Source organism: Crinia signifera, chromosome 8, assembly GCF_055691185.1.
Source record: "Crinia signifera chromosome 8, ASM5569118v1, whole genome shotgun sequence".
NCBI lineage: Eukaryota > Metazoa > Chordata > Amphibia > Anura > Myobatrachidae > Crinia > Crinia signifera.
In genome coordinates, this window is record NC_139224.1 from 99,554,696 (window position 1) to 99,569,448 (window position 14,753).

Sequence of the window (14,753 nt, forward strand, 5' to 3'; positions counted from 1 at the left end):
CGCCATCCCCCGCCACCCGCCATCTGTATCTGCGAAAGGGGTTGTGCGCGCAAGAGATGCGCACGCGTCCCCTTCCGACCGCTTCCCCCGGGTCCCCGCCGTCTTGTCGGCGGTCACCCGGGGTCCCCACCGCCTCCTCGCACCCCCCCTAACCCTGTCCGTCTCCCTGAAGCGGAGACGGAAAGGTTCTCCTCACCCCGCTGCACGGAAACTGAGACGCGTGTGCGCGTGAGACGCATGTGCGTCTCAGTCAGATGGAGAGCCGGGCTGCTGGCGGATCGCCAGCGGTGACAGTCTGGCGGTTCAATAGAACTAAGGATCCTATGTAAAGTTTCAATTTTTCCAGATTCATTTAGACGAGGCATGTCCAAACTATGGCCCTCCAGCTGTTGTGAAACTACTAGTCCCATCATGCCATGCCAGAGTTTTTCTATTATGGAGTTCTAAAACTATGGCAAGGCATGTTGGGCTGTGTATTTTCACAACAGCTTGAGGGCCACAGTTTGGACATGCCTGATTTAGACTAAATATAAAGTAGCAATTTTTTTTTTATAGAGTCACGAAAAAGGGACACCCCATACCATGGAATGCAATAGTAATTACACAATATGGTGGCTTTTTCAATTGTTTTTGAAAGAGATTCCTACATATCTTTCCTCATATCCTTCGTGTGCTTCAAGTCGCATTCCACATAAGCATGAGCGTCATGTAACTCTGTAGCACCGAATATTTTTTTGTGTAATTTTTCCTGTTAAATAGTGACTTACTTGCAAAGTGATGCATGAATGATGCACAAGCAGCTTTTGCTGATTAAAATATGTGACATGCCTTTATTTTGTGTGTGGCTATATATGCATGCAAAATGCTATGTTACAGTGTCAGTGGATGACTGTGATAGTGTAATATAGCATCCTGTATGCAGAAACATTCTATTTAAAATAAATGATAGGATGAAAAATCAAGTGAGAAATGACCAGTAGGCCTGAGTCTTTACTCTCAAGACAGAGAGCCAAATAACAGGATCCACTATTGCTAGGCCATGTTAATACAATTGTAAGCTGACCGCACACAGGTGAATAACTATTCTTGTCTGACGGCATTTATCAACATTCCCAATAATGATCTATTGTAGGTGATTTTTCAAAACCAAATTTTGTATGGGGAAAATCATAAAAAAAGACTGTTTAAAGCAGACAATGTAAACTGTTTAAATTATGGTGATTTAAAAGTAGCCACTATGTACTTTATATACTAACAGGATATACAGTACTGTGGATTATTTACAAATTTGCATACATCCCATCATGACCCTCTCCAGGAGGGACAGAATGATCTATTTATGGACTTCCCTCGTAATTAATGATTGCCATAACCTTTGTTGAAACACCTTACTTATTAGTTAACCTATTTAACACAGGTGATGGCAATTATATATTGGGGAAAGGCCAGGAAGCGAGCATTGTGACCCTACTGGATTAGGTCTCATTGGGGGTATGAATTTGCATTTTGATGCTTCTCTAAGCTATTACACCTGCTGCTTTGTTCCTGGTACTTATCACTAGAGTGATATGAGTCTGACACAGTACATTAACTTCTTTTTTCAGCTACCCTACGTGGCACACATCTGCTGTATGGTCAATGGACTGTGCCATTCCTCACTTTCTCTGCACATTTTTTTCTTTCAAAGACTCTAGTCACTATAGATCTGTACATTCCCAATGTAAAGCTCAGAAGTTTTCTATATTTTGCATGCATAATAAAATGTATAAAGTATAAAATATTTTTTACTGCACTCTAGATGCTTGAAAGCTGAATCAAAAGTATGGTGCTGCAATCAAATTAACACTGTACACTAACAGATGGCATTGGGCATGAAAAGTAACAGTCTGTGTTCACAAGAGTTGCCTACACATGCTGATTATACATTCTGTACATTCGGAAATAAAACACATTTGATACAGGTTCAACACAGATCCCCAATTGTAAAACATCTACCATACCATGCTATTCCTCTGTACCTGTTAACACCCAGTCTTTTATTATTATTATTATTATTATTATTATTATTATTATTATTATTATATTACAGATTGAGTATCTCTTATCCAGAATGTTTTTTTTGGTACTTGTTTCCTAGAACGGCCATACCGATTTTGATCGGGTCGGAAAAATTGCGTCGGTCGCATCGCATGCGACCAAATCGCATGCGATGCGACCGACACGATGGACCCGATTTCTACATTGAATCAAATGTGAATAGGGTCCCTGGGACCCTATTTTACATTGGATTCAACGTAAAATTGTCCCCAGACCCCAAATGGCCCCATTGTGAACGGCACCCCACGATTGACGCCAACCCGAAGCATGGCGAGCGGTGGCGGTACGCGTCCTCCGACCTTTTCATACCCCTACTATCCACGTCGGCGTGGAGTTAAGAAAATAAAGTGTGGCGAGCGCAGCGAGCCACCGAGCCCGAAGCGTGGCGAGCGGACGCGCATTACTTCAGACTAGTGCACTGCGCCAGGCCCAGTCCTGCGAACCCACCGCAGCCCGCGTACCCTCCTTCCCTCCACATGTAAAAAAACCCCAAAAAACGCAAACTTCAATTTGTCATGCCGGGCAGACGCCGGCATCGGGCCCCATTAACCTTTTGGGCCCCGGTGCACTGCACTGTCTGCACCGGCGGTAGTTCCGCCCCTGTGACATGTAACAGCACTACTGGGGACATGATATGTAACTGCCACTACTGGGTACATGATATGTAGTTGGCACCAGTGGGGACATGATATGCACTACTGGGGACATGATATGTGACAGCACTACTGGGGACATTATATGTAACTGACACTACTGGGGACATGATATGTAACTGGCACTACTGGGAACATAATATATTACTGGCACTAAATATGTACAAGTACATGATTGCTTAGCATTAAAATTCAGTGCCTGAGACAGGACACAAACTTTGTTTCATGTTTTGAAACCTTGTTTAAAATATAATTTTGTGTCATTCATGTGTTTGATGTGTTTATACAACATAAATGCAAGATACCTCAAGATACATCTTTGAAATATAAAAATATTACGAAATATGAAATAAGCCATTATACAAAATTCTTCTGAGAAGACGATAAGGTGAGTATCCCTTATGCAAAATGCTCAGGGCCAGAAGAATTTTGTTTTGTAATTCTTTAATTAAAACAGGTTGAGATGGTCGCTGATAAAAAATGCCTGTGGAAGCTGCTGGTCGCAGGAGCAGGCTCCTCTGACCAGCGACCACCTCATGCTAGCCTGTCTAGCAACCACACATGGGGATATGGTTGTCCAGCGACCATATCCATAGCGATTATGGCTCAAATCACCCCATGTGAATGGGGCTTTAGGGTATGGGGTGGGTAGGGGAAGAGGGTTAGGCATTAAGAAACAGAGTTGGGATTAGGGGGGGCTGGACATCTCACTGACAGTTGGGATTCCGACAGTCATTACTCCGACGTCGGAATCCCGACTGCTCCCTTGCGGGGGTCCACGACCCCCAAAGAGGGAGAATAAAACGGGTGGCGAGCGTAGCTCGTCACCGTGCCCGCAGCATGGCGAGCGAAGCGAGCCCGTAAGGCGCTTCATTGCGCTCCCCCCGCTGTGCAGTCGGGATTCCGACGTCACGCTAATGACTGTCGGAATCCCGACTGTTGGTGTGTTATACCACACTCGGGATTAGGCTATGGGGGAGGGTTAGGCTGCAGAGAACAAGTGATAAGGTTAGGTACTGAGCAGGAGAGTTAGGCCATGGTGGGTGGAGAGTTAGGCCGTTGTGGGTGGAGGGTTAGGCAATGGGTCGGGAGGGTTAGGTTATAGGGTAGGGGAGGCAGTTAGGGAGCAGGTAAGTAATCTTTTTAAACCCATCAGGATTATGTGTTTTAGGATGCCAGTGTCAGTCTTCTGATTGCCGGCCTTCCATAAGAATTCCTATTTATGTATTTATCTTTACCATATATTTCAAACGTATGCGGTAACTGGGTTGATAACAATGCAACAGAAAAGATGACAAAATAATGAAGACAAAAAGAGGAGGAAGAGATGACTTTAAAGTAATATATCATCTTTTACCAGTCTGTTAATTCTATCAGAAGATCTTAGATGATAGTACTTCATTTTCCAAGTTGAAGCAGAGTTACAGTACTTTCATTTGTAAAATCAATCCTTCAGTCTTTGTTTGGGTGATGATCTACTGTTCCTTCATCATCTAAGCACTCAATTGTCATTGCAGGAGTATACAAGGGAGGAGAGAGAGGAGCAAAAGCATAACTTAAGGTCAGACAGGTGAAACATGTTCAAACTGATGGATCTGGATGATTGAACTTTTGGCTTCTAGTTTCATTTTACAGAAGAAAATCGCAAAACAATTCATAACAATGAAGATGATAATGATGATAATATTTATAAAGAAAATCTGAAAATTTTAGCAGCCCTGTGAGATGAGGGCTCGTGGTGGATACAGTTCCGGAAATTGGAATGCATCTTGTAAGTCTTTCTACTGTATGCATTCCATGTAACTTCCACTATTGACATCCTGAGATAATGATGACCATACTGTACATTTCGCACTGTGAAATGTCTTAAATTCGGTTCTCCACAAATAGCCACTAGCAGGCAACGACGCCATCTTAAGCGGCATTCACATGGTCTGAATTTAGCACGTTTTCTAAGCGATCTGATGGAGCTCCCCGTCGGTCCCCGCTGCCTCCCCGTCAAACCCCCTAACCCTGCCTGTCTCCATGAAGTATAGACGGGCAGGGTACCTGTCCCTGCAGCTGGAAAACTGCGACGTGCGTGCATGTGAGACCCTTGCACGTCACAGTCAGATGGAGTGGCTCTCCACCAGCGATCGAGAGCGGGGACATTCTGGCGATCCCCGGCGCTGGCTGAGAGGCGCCTCCATCTGTAGCCAATCAACTCCTAACTGCCAATTTACAGGCTGTAAAAAAATGACAGTAGCTGATTGCATGGCACTTTATCTCTCTTCACTTTTCACTCACCAAAACATAGTACATCTGCTCTATTATCTTTGGAACTCTCACTGTAACCAACAAGAAGACTACGCAGTTTTTTGTTTTCAAGTATATAAACAGTTTCCATAAGATTTTTTACTACAGTATGTCAAGTTCATCTAGAGTTTTCTGCAAGGTTCTGGTGAATACTTTGCTATGCAAATTGGTGGCTGACTATGCTGATTTACTCTAGTATGTTTCCATGTAATACTGATGGCATACATCTGATTTTTTGTTTTGATTCAGAGTTCACTTCAGCCTCATTTTTTTGTTACATGGAACTGTACTTCATGCTCTATGCTGTGTTGTCTTGGTTAAAACACCCTTCAGTACTTCTGTATCAATGAGCTCCCACAAGTCCCACACTCTGGCAGTATACAAACCTTACATTTCCATAGCTGATCGTACGTAATTGTATTACTCACTTGTTACTGTGACCAGTGCATATAGAATTTCATAAGAATGTACTTATAACTATCAATGTTTTCAGACCTATGGTGATGGGCTTTCTTTTTCAATTCAAGGTGGGCAATGCCACCATCTCTTCCGCCGTGATGTAATTTCCATTGCACACATCACAAGATCTGTGGCAGTATTCCATTTTCTCATTTGCATATGTGCATGAGTGTGCCATTGATACCGTTGCTGAAACAAACTACTGAAACAAATAGCTGGCATCACGAAATTGCAAGCGCAATTTCACACAGGGCAAGCAAGTGGATGTTACACAGTACCACAGGCCAGGGGGGGGGGATGCCCACATCTTTCGGTGGTCGCCGAACATCCGGGAAAAACTAAACCTGCACATATCTAATTTAATATTCACTATTTAATCATTTGATTCAAGAGTTTTCTTTTCATTTTAGCCTTTTTCAGTTCCCTTAGTACACCACTGATCATCAATTTTCTTAATTCCCACCAATTTCTTAATCTTTTGATATTACAACTCTGATGTTCCTCATGATAATTATTGTAAGCTGGCATGCAGGGCCCTCCTACTTTTTAACTGTCTAATCACCAAGTTTGTCGTGGGTGCTGGACGGGGTCCTAACAGTAAGGGTCCCGACGTCGGCATACCGACTGTTAAAACACCGACAGACGGGTTCCCGACGGGCACCGGCTATTCTCCCTTGTGGGGGTCCACGACCCTCTTAGAGAGCATAGAATAGGTGGTGAGCGTAGCGAGCCACTGTGCCCGCAGCATGGTGAGCGCAGCGAGCCCGCAAGGGGCTTTGTTGTGCTCGCCATGCTGTCTGAGTCCGCCATGCTGTCTGAGGCTGTCTGAGTCGGGATCCCGACGTCGGGCTAATGACTGTCAGGATCCTGACTGTCGGAACCCTATACCACACCCGTTTGTGGTACAGGTTGAGTATCCCTTATCCAAAATGCTCGGGACCAGGAGAATTTTGGATAACGGATTATTCCGTATTTCGGAATATTTTAATATTTCAATGATGTATTTTGAAGTATCTTGCATTTATGCTGTATAAACACATAATATACACACAAATATATTTTATTACCACATAAAATACACACAAATATATTTTATTTGTTCAAAAAACAAGGTTTCAAAACGTGAAACAAAATGTGTGTACTATCTCAGCACTGAATTTGAATGCCAAGCAATCATTGTCTTGCACATATATAGTGCCAGTTACATATCATGTCCCCAGTGATGCTGTTACAAATGTCCCCAGTAAGTTTTTAGCAAAAAAAAATTTTTTTTTTTCACTTTCTGGAATGTCTGGTTTTCGGAATAATTCGGATAACAGATATTCGGATACGGGATACTCGACCTGTATTACTATTTCCAATTGTAAAGTGCAACGGAATTTGTTGTGCTATATAAGAAAATGTTAATAAATAAATTATGATGTTCCACCCACTGTTATTTTTACATTATGGATGTTCACCCTACATATACTAATCTGCAATCACATTGTATAAGATAAAAAAAAAATAGGAGAAATTTACATAATTGACAATTTAATGAATTTGGAAGAAAGAGGAATGCTGAACTGGTATAAAATCCCTTGCTGATTTTTTGTGTGGAGAGTATAACCTAACTTGGGACTGCTTTTCACAGATTCTATACTTTTCAGTGCACTTTGGGGTAACCACTTTCACGTTAGCTAGCCACACTCTTATCGGAGCGCAGAAGGTACTGTATATTTTCTGTTCTTGTGCAGTTGTGTTTGTATCTATAAATTTCAACTAGCTGTTTTATAATAGCTGTTAAGACATTTGTGTGTGTGCTTGTTGGGTGCAATGTTGTAGCTAGAATAGTTTTGCAGTGAGTTCTACCCAAATTGTACATGCATAGTTCCAAAAGGGGATATTTTATAGAAATAAAAACTCAAAGATGGGACCAAGTAATACATTTCCATGGTGGAGGCCAATGTTCAATCTGGAAAAAAATAAAGGAAGAGGCTTTTAATTCTCCAATCTGCATTGCATAAGACAGCTAACACTCACTGAAAACCATACAGGCAGATATTGACTTATTGTAATTGGCTTTTTCTTGATGACCAATAACTCAAGTAGACCTTGCCAAGAGGTTGGATATTTGTTTCCTCTATCACATGAATGCAGAGCCAGCCAGCTTTCCCCTTTGTGTACATGAAGACCTTTAAGGTATAAAAATCAGTTTGGTGGATCTCTCGGTCTGTTGCTGGCCTCCTAAAATAGACCTTTCACATTTCATTGTTCAACTCAGATATGCATTAAGTATTTTAATGACATATGGACATCTGGTTATAAACAAAGCTACCAGCCATGCATTGGCCAGCCCATGCCCTTCACATCCACAGGGTCTTTACTAGGTTTTCAGGTAGTCTAGCCCTAGATAATCTGTTAAAACATAGGAAAATCATGACAGTTATTTGTATAGTGAAAGATAACCATATCCAGACAAAATTAACATTTTAAAAAGTTATTGCAGTAGATGTTTTTTAAACTCCACATTTTTTGTTGTAGGGCCTACAGCCAGCCGTAGCCTTGTTCTGTCCTCGTTTGCTCTGCCTGTAGACATCTGTCTGATAATCTAGTTAGGAATGCAGCTGTTTATATGGAGTCCATATGCGTTCCTTTCACATGGTTCATGGCATTTCAACCGTTGCTCTAAATCTACTGAACTGAGGAGCAGATGTTTCCTGTCTAATGTCATAGCATAATGAATATAGATAGGAAAGGATCTTTTTTATGTTCACCGCCCTGATCCTCTACGTACAGGTGAATTTCTGAAACACAGCTGCTTTAGGAAAGTATGTCGACTATTTCAAATCCACCTGTCTATATACTGTAAGTAGCTACATTATACAGTACCTTTTATTTGTGGTAGTACTTGTAGTTTTCGTGTAATGCTATAGTCAAGGGAAAACTGGTTTTAAATTGATGCAATGTGTTATTTTGTTTATACACTTGCATAAAATGAAAACACATTGATTATTATACAGTTTTCTTTCTCTTCAAATATACTCAGGCATTATACAGAGATATCAGCCATCCCTTGTACAAACTTGTACACTATTCTTAAACACGCGAGAACAGAGTTAAAGAGGAAATCCAAATGTTGACTCACTTGGATCTTGTCTATATTCAGGCTTCTGAACTTCAAAATACTCTAGGATTTATTATAAATCTGTATAAATACAAAAATTTTGTTTTTGTTCACTAGATTCCTGTACATTGGGCCTAATTCAGACTTGTTCACAGGCAAATTTGTTCTCAAAATGGACAAAACCATAATCCCCTGCAGGTGGGGCAAATGTAACATGTGCATAGAGAGCTAGATTTAGGTGAGTTATTTTGCTTCCATGCAGGGTAAAGACTGGGTAAAGAACATTCATCTATGTTGCTTTAGTGATAATTGGTGTAGGTAACTTAAGCTGTATGAGAGTTGAGTTTCTTTAAGCAGTTACTTGCTACTTCTGTTCTCTTGTTGAACTCAGTTTTTGTGCGATTTCACAGTTTGTAGTGTTCTTTCTAGTACCTTGTATCTTAAAAAACCCGACACCCCAGGCAGAGAAGTTCCTCTTCCCTGCCTGGGGTGTCGCTCTCTGATGTGGTGCTTCTAGTATGGTGTGGTCTGTATTTCAGCACTGATCTGACCTGTGCTAGAAGCGCCACAACAGAGCGACATCCCAGGCAGGGAAGAGGAAATGCACAGGTTTTGGAAGATACAGAGTACTAGAATGAACACTACGTTTAGTTTGTGTATCATTAAAAAGTTCAAGTTATTCGCATGCGTCTTTTACGATGCAGATGATTACATTTTCTTTGTAAAGTAATGTATAATTTGTTGGAACCACACAATCAGGTCATTAATGATAATCTGTGCCAGTAAGGTTGGAAAAAACTGATTGTACAAGGTTATAGATTAATCATTGGTTCCCTTCTGCTACCACTATGCTCTTCCTTATGTAGAATTGCTACACAAACACACTAAGCTTATGAAAATAATAATAATATCTATATAATGTGTGTGTTCTTTCTTGTGGCATTTCCTTGGCAAATGTTTATTTTTTTCCTAACGAAAAGCATGAGTGAAATTAGGTCAGAGGAGAGAGTTCCTGCAGAAACATTGCTTTTATGCTCCAGTTCCTTCACTCGGCCACTGGACGTGCAGCTAACGCCGTCACTTAAATTATGTCCTTTCCATGAGCACTGGTACATAGGCCACCGGAGATGAGCCATAGAGACAGCAATAGTCCCCGTGGCTGTTACAGAAAGGGAGGGAACCGTTTCCTTGCCCCAAACACTGACAATGCGTATTAGGATTCTTGTATCTGTGAAGAGAACTCTCATGTACATTTTCACCCCATCGCTTACGGCACACAAAGCGCTGATTTATTTATATCCTGTTTTCCCGCTAGCCCCCCTTATGTTTCATTCATATCAAGTAAAAGCATTTAGTTATGCACACAATCTATTTTATTATCATCAGGGCAAAATGTAAGAATTTGTGTATGATCCTGGAGATTTGGTTCTGCTCATCTCTTATGTGTGAAGATGGAAGGATAAATCGCAGAAATTCTAACTTTACGGATCTTAGGCGCCTTTTTATACAGGTTTTTTAATTCAAATATTCTAAAAAACGTCAGATAATGTGAGCCATGCAATATGATGGGTGTGAAATATTGGTCTATTCGATTCCTGTCCATACTAATGTAAGCAATCTTTGGCGCTGTAAGTCAGCAAACGTGGCAATAATTTACATCTTGACTTTACATTCTAATTGTAAGTGGCAGCTGTTTAGATTAGGCATGTGGTGTAATGTAGAGCTGTGCCGAATGTAGGACTAGAAGTATCTTGTTCTGTTTATGTGAATTTATGTGAAAGTACCCTTGAACTTCTATTTTAGGAATCAGGTCAATGTTAATCCCTTTTGTAATTTAGAGCTGAAAATTGAGATTCTGCTCCCTTGTAATCTAGAGATTACTGCAGTAAATTTCAACGCAGGACCATGGTTATATTTCAGAAGTTTGGAAGGAAGTATGTTTGAGTGTTGCATAGAGCAAGACAAAGCCCTGTTATCCATTCTCATCTTCCTGCTTTAGGATATCCATGTTCTTTACACTCTTCAATTGATCCTATACCAACTAGTCTTGAGGCTTGGTCTTCTGCCCTAAATTCTTCATAGAAATGCCCTTCATGATTGAAGCAAACAAATTACTTGAAAAGGTGAGGCTGTTCTAGGAAAGTGCTGGAACACAGAAATCGGGTATAGTACTTTCCATTCAGCAAGTCCATACAGGGATTTTGAGATCTGCACAACTAGGACCATTGGTCCACAGGTAACTTATGTGTCCGGTATCACTAATGAGATTTTGTGGCTTTATTTGCTAAGCAATATTAACCCTCTTAAATGAATGCATTGGTACTGACCACTGGTACTGTCATACCCTCGATTTGACAATGGTCTCTGTAGCAACCCTGCATATCTGTCACACAGTATTGTAATACAGTAGCTATAGAACACATGATTTTGTAGAACACAAGCCTCTAAGTATTTAGATTTTTGAAATGTCAAAATATACATTTTAGAGTGACAGCTTATGAGCTGGTTTATTAGTCTGTCACACATGCTGGTTTTCAGATGGTTTCGGATTTGACAAAATTCCTACATTCACTTGGAATCCTCTTATAACGAAAATAAATATTTCCCTCTCTCTCTCTGTTTATTTGCAGCACATCCATCTTGATGGCCTGCCAGCTGTTCTCGGAGCACACTGATTACTCATCCCTCTGTAATTACCTCAGCTGACTACAGGGTATCAATTAAATAGATCTCTGAGCAAGTCCTGGGAATGGGTTAATCCTGCAGTCTTAAACACAAAGGATGCACAAAGAAGATTTCTGTTGAAAATGTATGATTTGGCTTGTTAAGTACTTGCATTCGTCAGGATAAAATGGCAGCTCACTTCCATATGAATACAGTTCATGCTAATGGGAGTCTTATGACTGTCTTGATGAACATTCAACGCTGTCGGTGAGTTTGGTATTTGTAGGCAAACCATCGATCGTTGACTGTACATTACGGCAAGAACAATGTCTGCTTGGATACCAGTCCAGTATTGCTGCTTCTCTCCGTATGAAGCTATTACTTCAATTACATGGAACCAGTCAATCTTAAAATTCTTTTACAGGTCATTCACAAATACACCATTACGCTCTCACCATACCTGGAAGCTCTCTGTATACAATCTTTTATGTAACTGTGTAATTCCACCAGCCAATGGGGAGAGGATGTTGCAGTTATTCACCAATTATACATGATTGACAAGATGAACAATGGATTTAGCAAATTTGTGATTGGTTTAAGACAAAACCATCATTATATGCAATGTATACTGGATCATATCATGTGTTTCATTTTAACAGCCTTTACTAATGATCAATGATAGTATAAAGACTGTACACCCTTCAGATTGTATTGTCATAATGTTTCTTTTCTGGATAAACCATTTACCTCGATGTTTGAATATGATGTTTGAACTTCATAAAGAAACCAAATAACAGGTCACAATTAACATTCATTGCTGTCGGTGGGTTGAGTTAAGAGAACAAGCTCGCTGAACAATGAATGCAACTGTGTCCCTACCTTATACAGGAGCGTGCCTGTGCTTGTTTGGAATGCATTGTGACTTTCAAGAACTGTTTCACACTTCTCACACTCTATCAGAGTATTCTTCTGCTGGACATTGCATGTGAGAGAATCAAAATATACTGTACATCTCTATGTAAATATTATGCAGGTGCATCTCAACATAGTGATTGGTTTATTTTCTGACTAAAACAGCTGCAGAATTGCCATTGCTGATCAATGATTTCAGACAAAGAATTCAAAATGTTAAGTGATTGTTCCAACGTTAACCTACAAACTCAGTGTTACTAAGAGCAGGTAAAATAAGTACTGATGCTTTGAAGACTTTGCTACATATTAGTATAGTGAACCAACAACAAGCATTATAGCAGTGACTGTCAGTGATAGGGTGAATTATTTAGACATGAACGGGACTCATTTGGAGTTTGGAACAAAACCATCTAATGGGAGCAGATTTACATCCGGAGGACCATTTTGTTATGCAAAGGGTGGAAATGAATTCACTGGATAGCTATATTGTAATTCTATCATTGAAACATAAGCTACGACTCCTGGCCATCAGCACCAATTATTTGTTTTTCATCTGGTTGACCACTATTCGTCGCCAGGGAAAAGATGAACACATGAAAAAGGATGTCACGCATTAGGTCAACGTGGCCAAAAGGTCGACACACACACAATACAGTATGTGAACATACAAAAGATCAACATTAGTTTTATTTTGTTGGTGTCTGTGTCAAAATAAGTCAACAAGGACACTGTATACAGTAAGTGTTCCACGCCCCCTCGCATGGCTTGCTTCGCTTGCCATGCTTCGGGCATCAACCAGAATCACCCAATTAGTGGGGTGGAATAATAAAGTGGACGGATTCACCTACTCTAGCACGTAGAATAAAAGTGGCACAGAGGAACTTAAATTCAACATCACAAAAAGAAAGATATCTCACATTAGTAGTTAGGTTGGGCCAGGGCTGCACTTTATATAATTTAACTTAGAATATTATCTGTATATACAGAAGGATGTCGAAGCAGCTCCTTGGCCACAGCAGAAATAATAGTATTCACTTATATACTGCAGCAATTGCATTAAATGACAATAACACTAATTTATAATTACATGCAAATAAAAAATACTTACTTTTTTACCTTGTATCTTGTTTAGAGCTGGCATTATTATCTCTATGGAAGTAAGCAGTTCTGAAATTCAAGTAAAGACATCCAATAATTTAAGTAGCATCCAATAAGCAGTAAAGTGTATAATGTTATATACTGTGTTTACTAATTAGGGAATTTGCCTAAACCACCAGGAACAGTGACTTTAAACTTGACACATGGCCGATTTTTCCTGATGATCTGATGAAAGGTACGAAGGGTTGAGTTGTTTTCTATTGCCACTGAGGGATTTATAGTCACGATGTACAGCACAGTGTATGAAACTGGCTGAACTCTAGTCTAACAAATTCAACTTTAATTTGAAATTCAATACCCAGAAATTACACATTTTATTTTGTGCGGATTATCATTCATACACATACAATACAATGAATAACAATTAACTGCTTTATGTGGGCATACATCTATGGCACAATTCCTCTATCTGGCAGTAAAGTCCTACATGTTAAAAACCTCCACTCTGTGTTTCCGATAGCTGACTGATGTATGGGGCCCTTTACATTGGATAGATTGGCTGAAAAAATGTTTTAGTGTATAGCCAACATGGGATCATATAGACTTTCTCCAAGGCAGTAAGTGCAAAGCACAGCTGGTCGCTTCACTGTTTCTCTGCAATAAACACAATCATGGAAATGCAGTCTCTTTTCCCAACCAACACTACGGTGTGCAGACCTGTTAATAAGTGTCTTGTCCTACTTAAGACACTAATGTCCAGTGATGACTAATTTATTTGTTGTACTATATATTTTCCAAAGGTAAAAAGCTATTTGTAATCTCCTCACCTGTTTGTAATTGTTAATAAAACATTTATGTGTAATGTAATTTATTTAAAAAGTATTACATTAATAATTACAGCATAAATACCTGCTCTGTTACAACGTATCCCTGAAGTGGATTAAGCATTGACCTCTGCCTTTCCTTTTTTCTAAAGGGGCCTACACACAGGGCGACACTGCTGAGCAATGTAGATCACACAGCACTGCACAGCGATGTGTGCTGTGCGATCCGTCAGGGCCAGTGTTCTCCGGTGAGAAAACTGTCCCTGACCGGCAATCTCACCAGATTTATCCAGCATGCAGGATATTAACGGCCAGGCGTGTAGTCGTGCATCGCTGTGACCGCTACACATGGAGCGTTGTAGGGGCATTTTCTAAACAATCTAGTCAGATCTCTTAGAAATTGCCCATGTGTAGGCCTATAAGAACCATTAAACAAACATATTAGAATTAGCTATGCTCAATGCAAATTAACTATCCTAAGTATTTTCTCTTACTAATCTATCAAGCATGGACAATACATAACCTCTACCTGTACAATGAATTCTGAGAATGTGTGGAACTCAGAGGTGTATCTGGGTTCAGGGTGTGCAGCATGCAGTACATTCTGGCCACCGGGCTCGATCCTCTGTTTAAAGCGTATGTTTT

The 14,753-nt window shown here is 40.3% G+C and overlaps 1 long non-coding RNA gene across 1 annotated transcript in view; it reads left to right on the forward strand.

Moving 5' to 3' along the window:
* Positions 1-14,151, forward strand: part of LOC146026308 (uncharacterized) — a 66,719-nt gene extending 52,568 nt beyond the window's left edge. Inside the window, exon 3 of the long non-coding RNA XR_014454426.1 lies at positions 11,241-14,151. This is a non-coding gene — a long non-coding RNA (uncharacterized LOC146026308). The remainder of the gene's footprint in view (positions 1-11,240) is intronic.
* Positions 14,152-14,753: the final 602 nt, after the last annotated feature.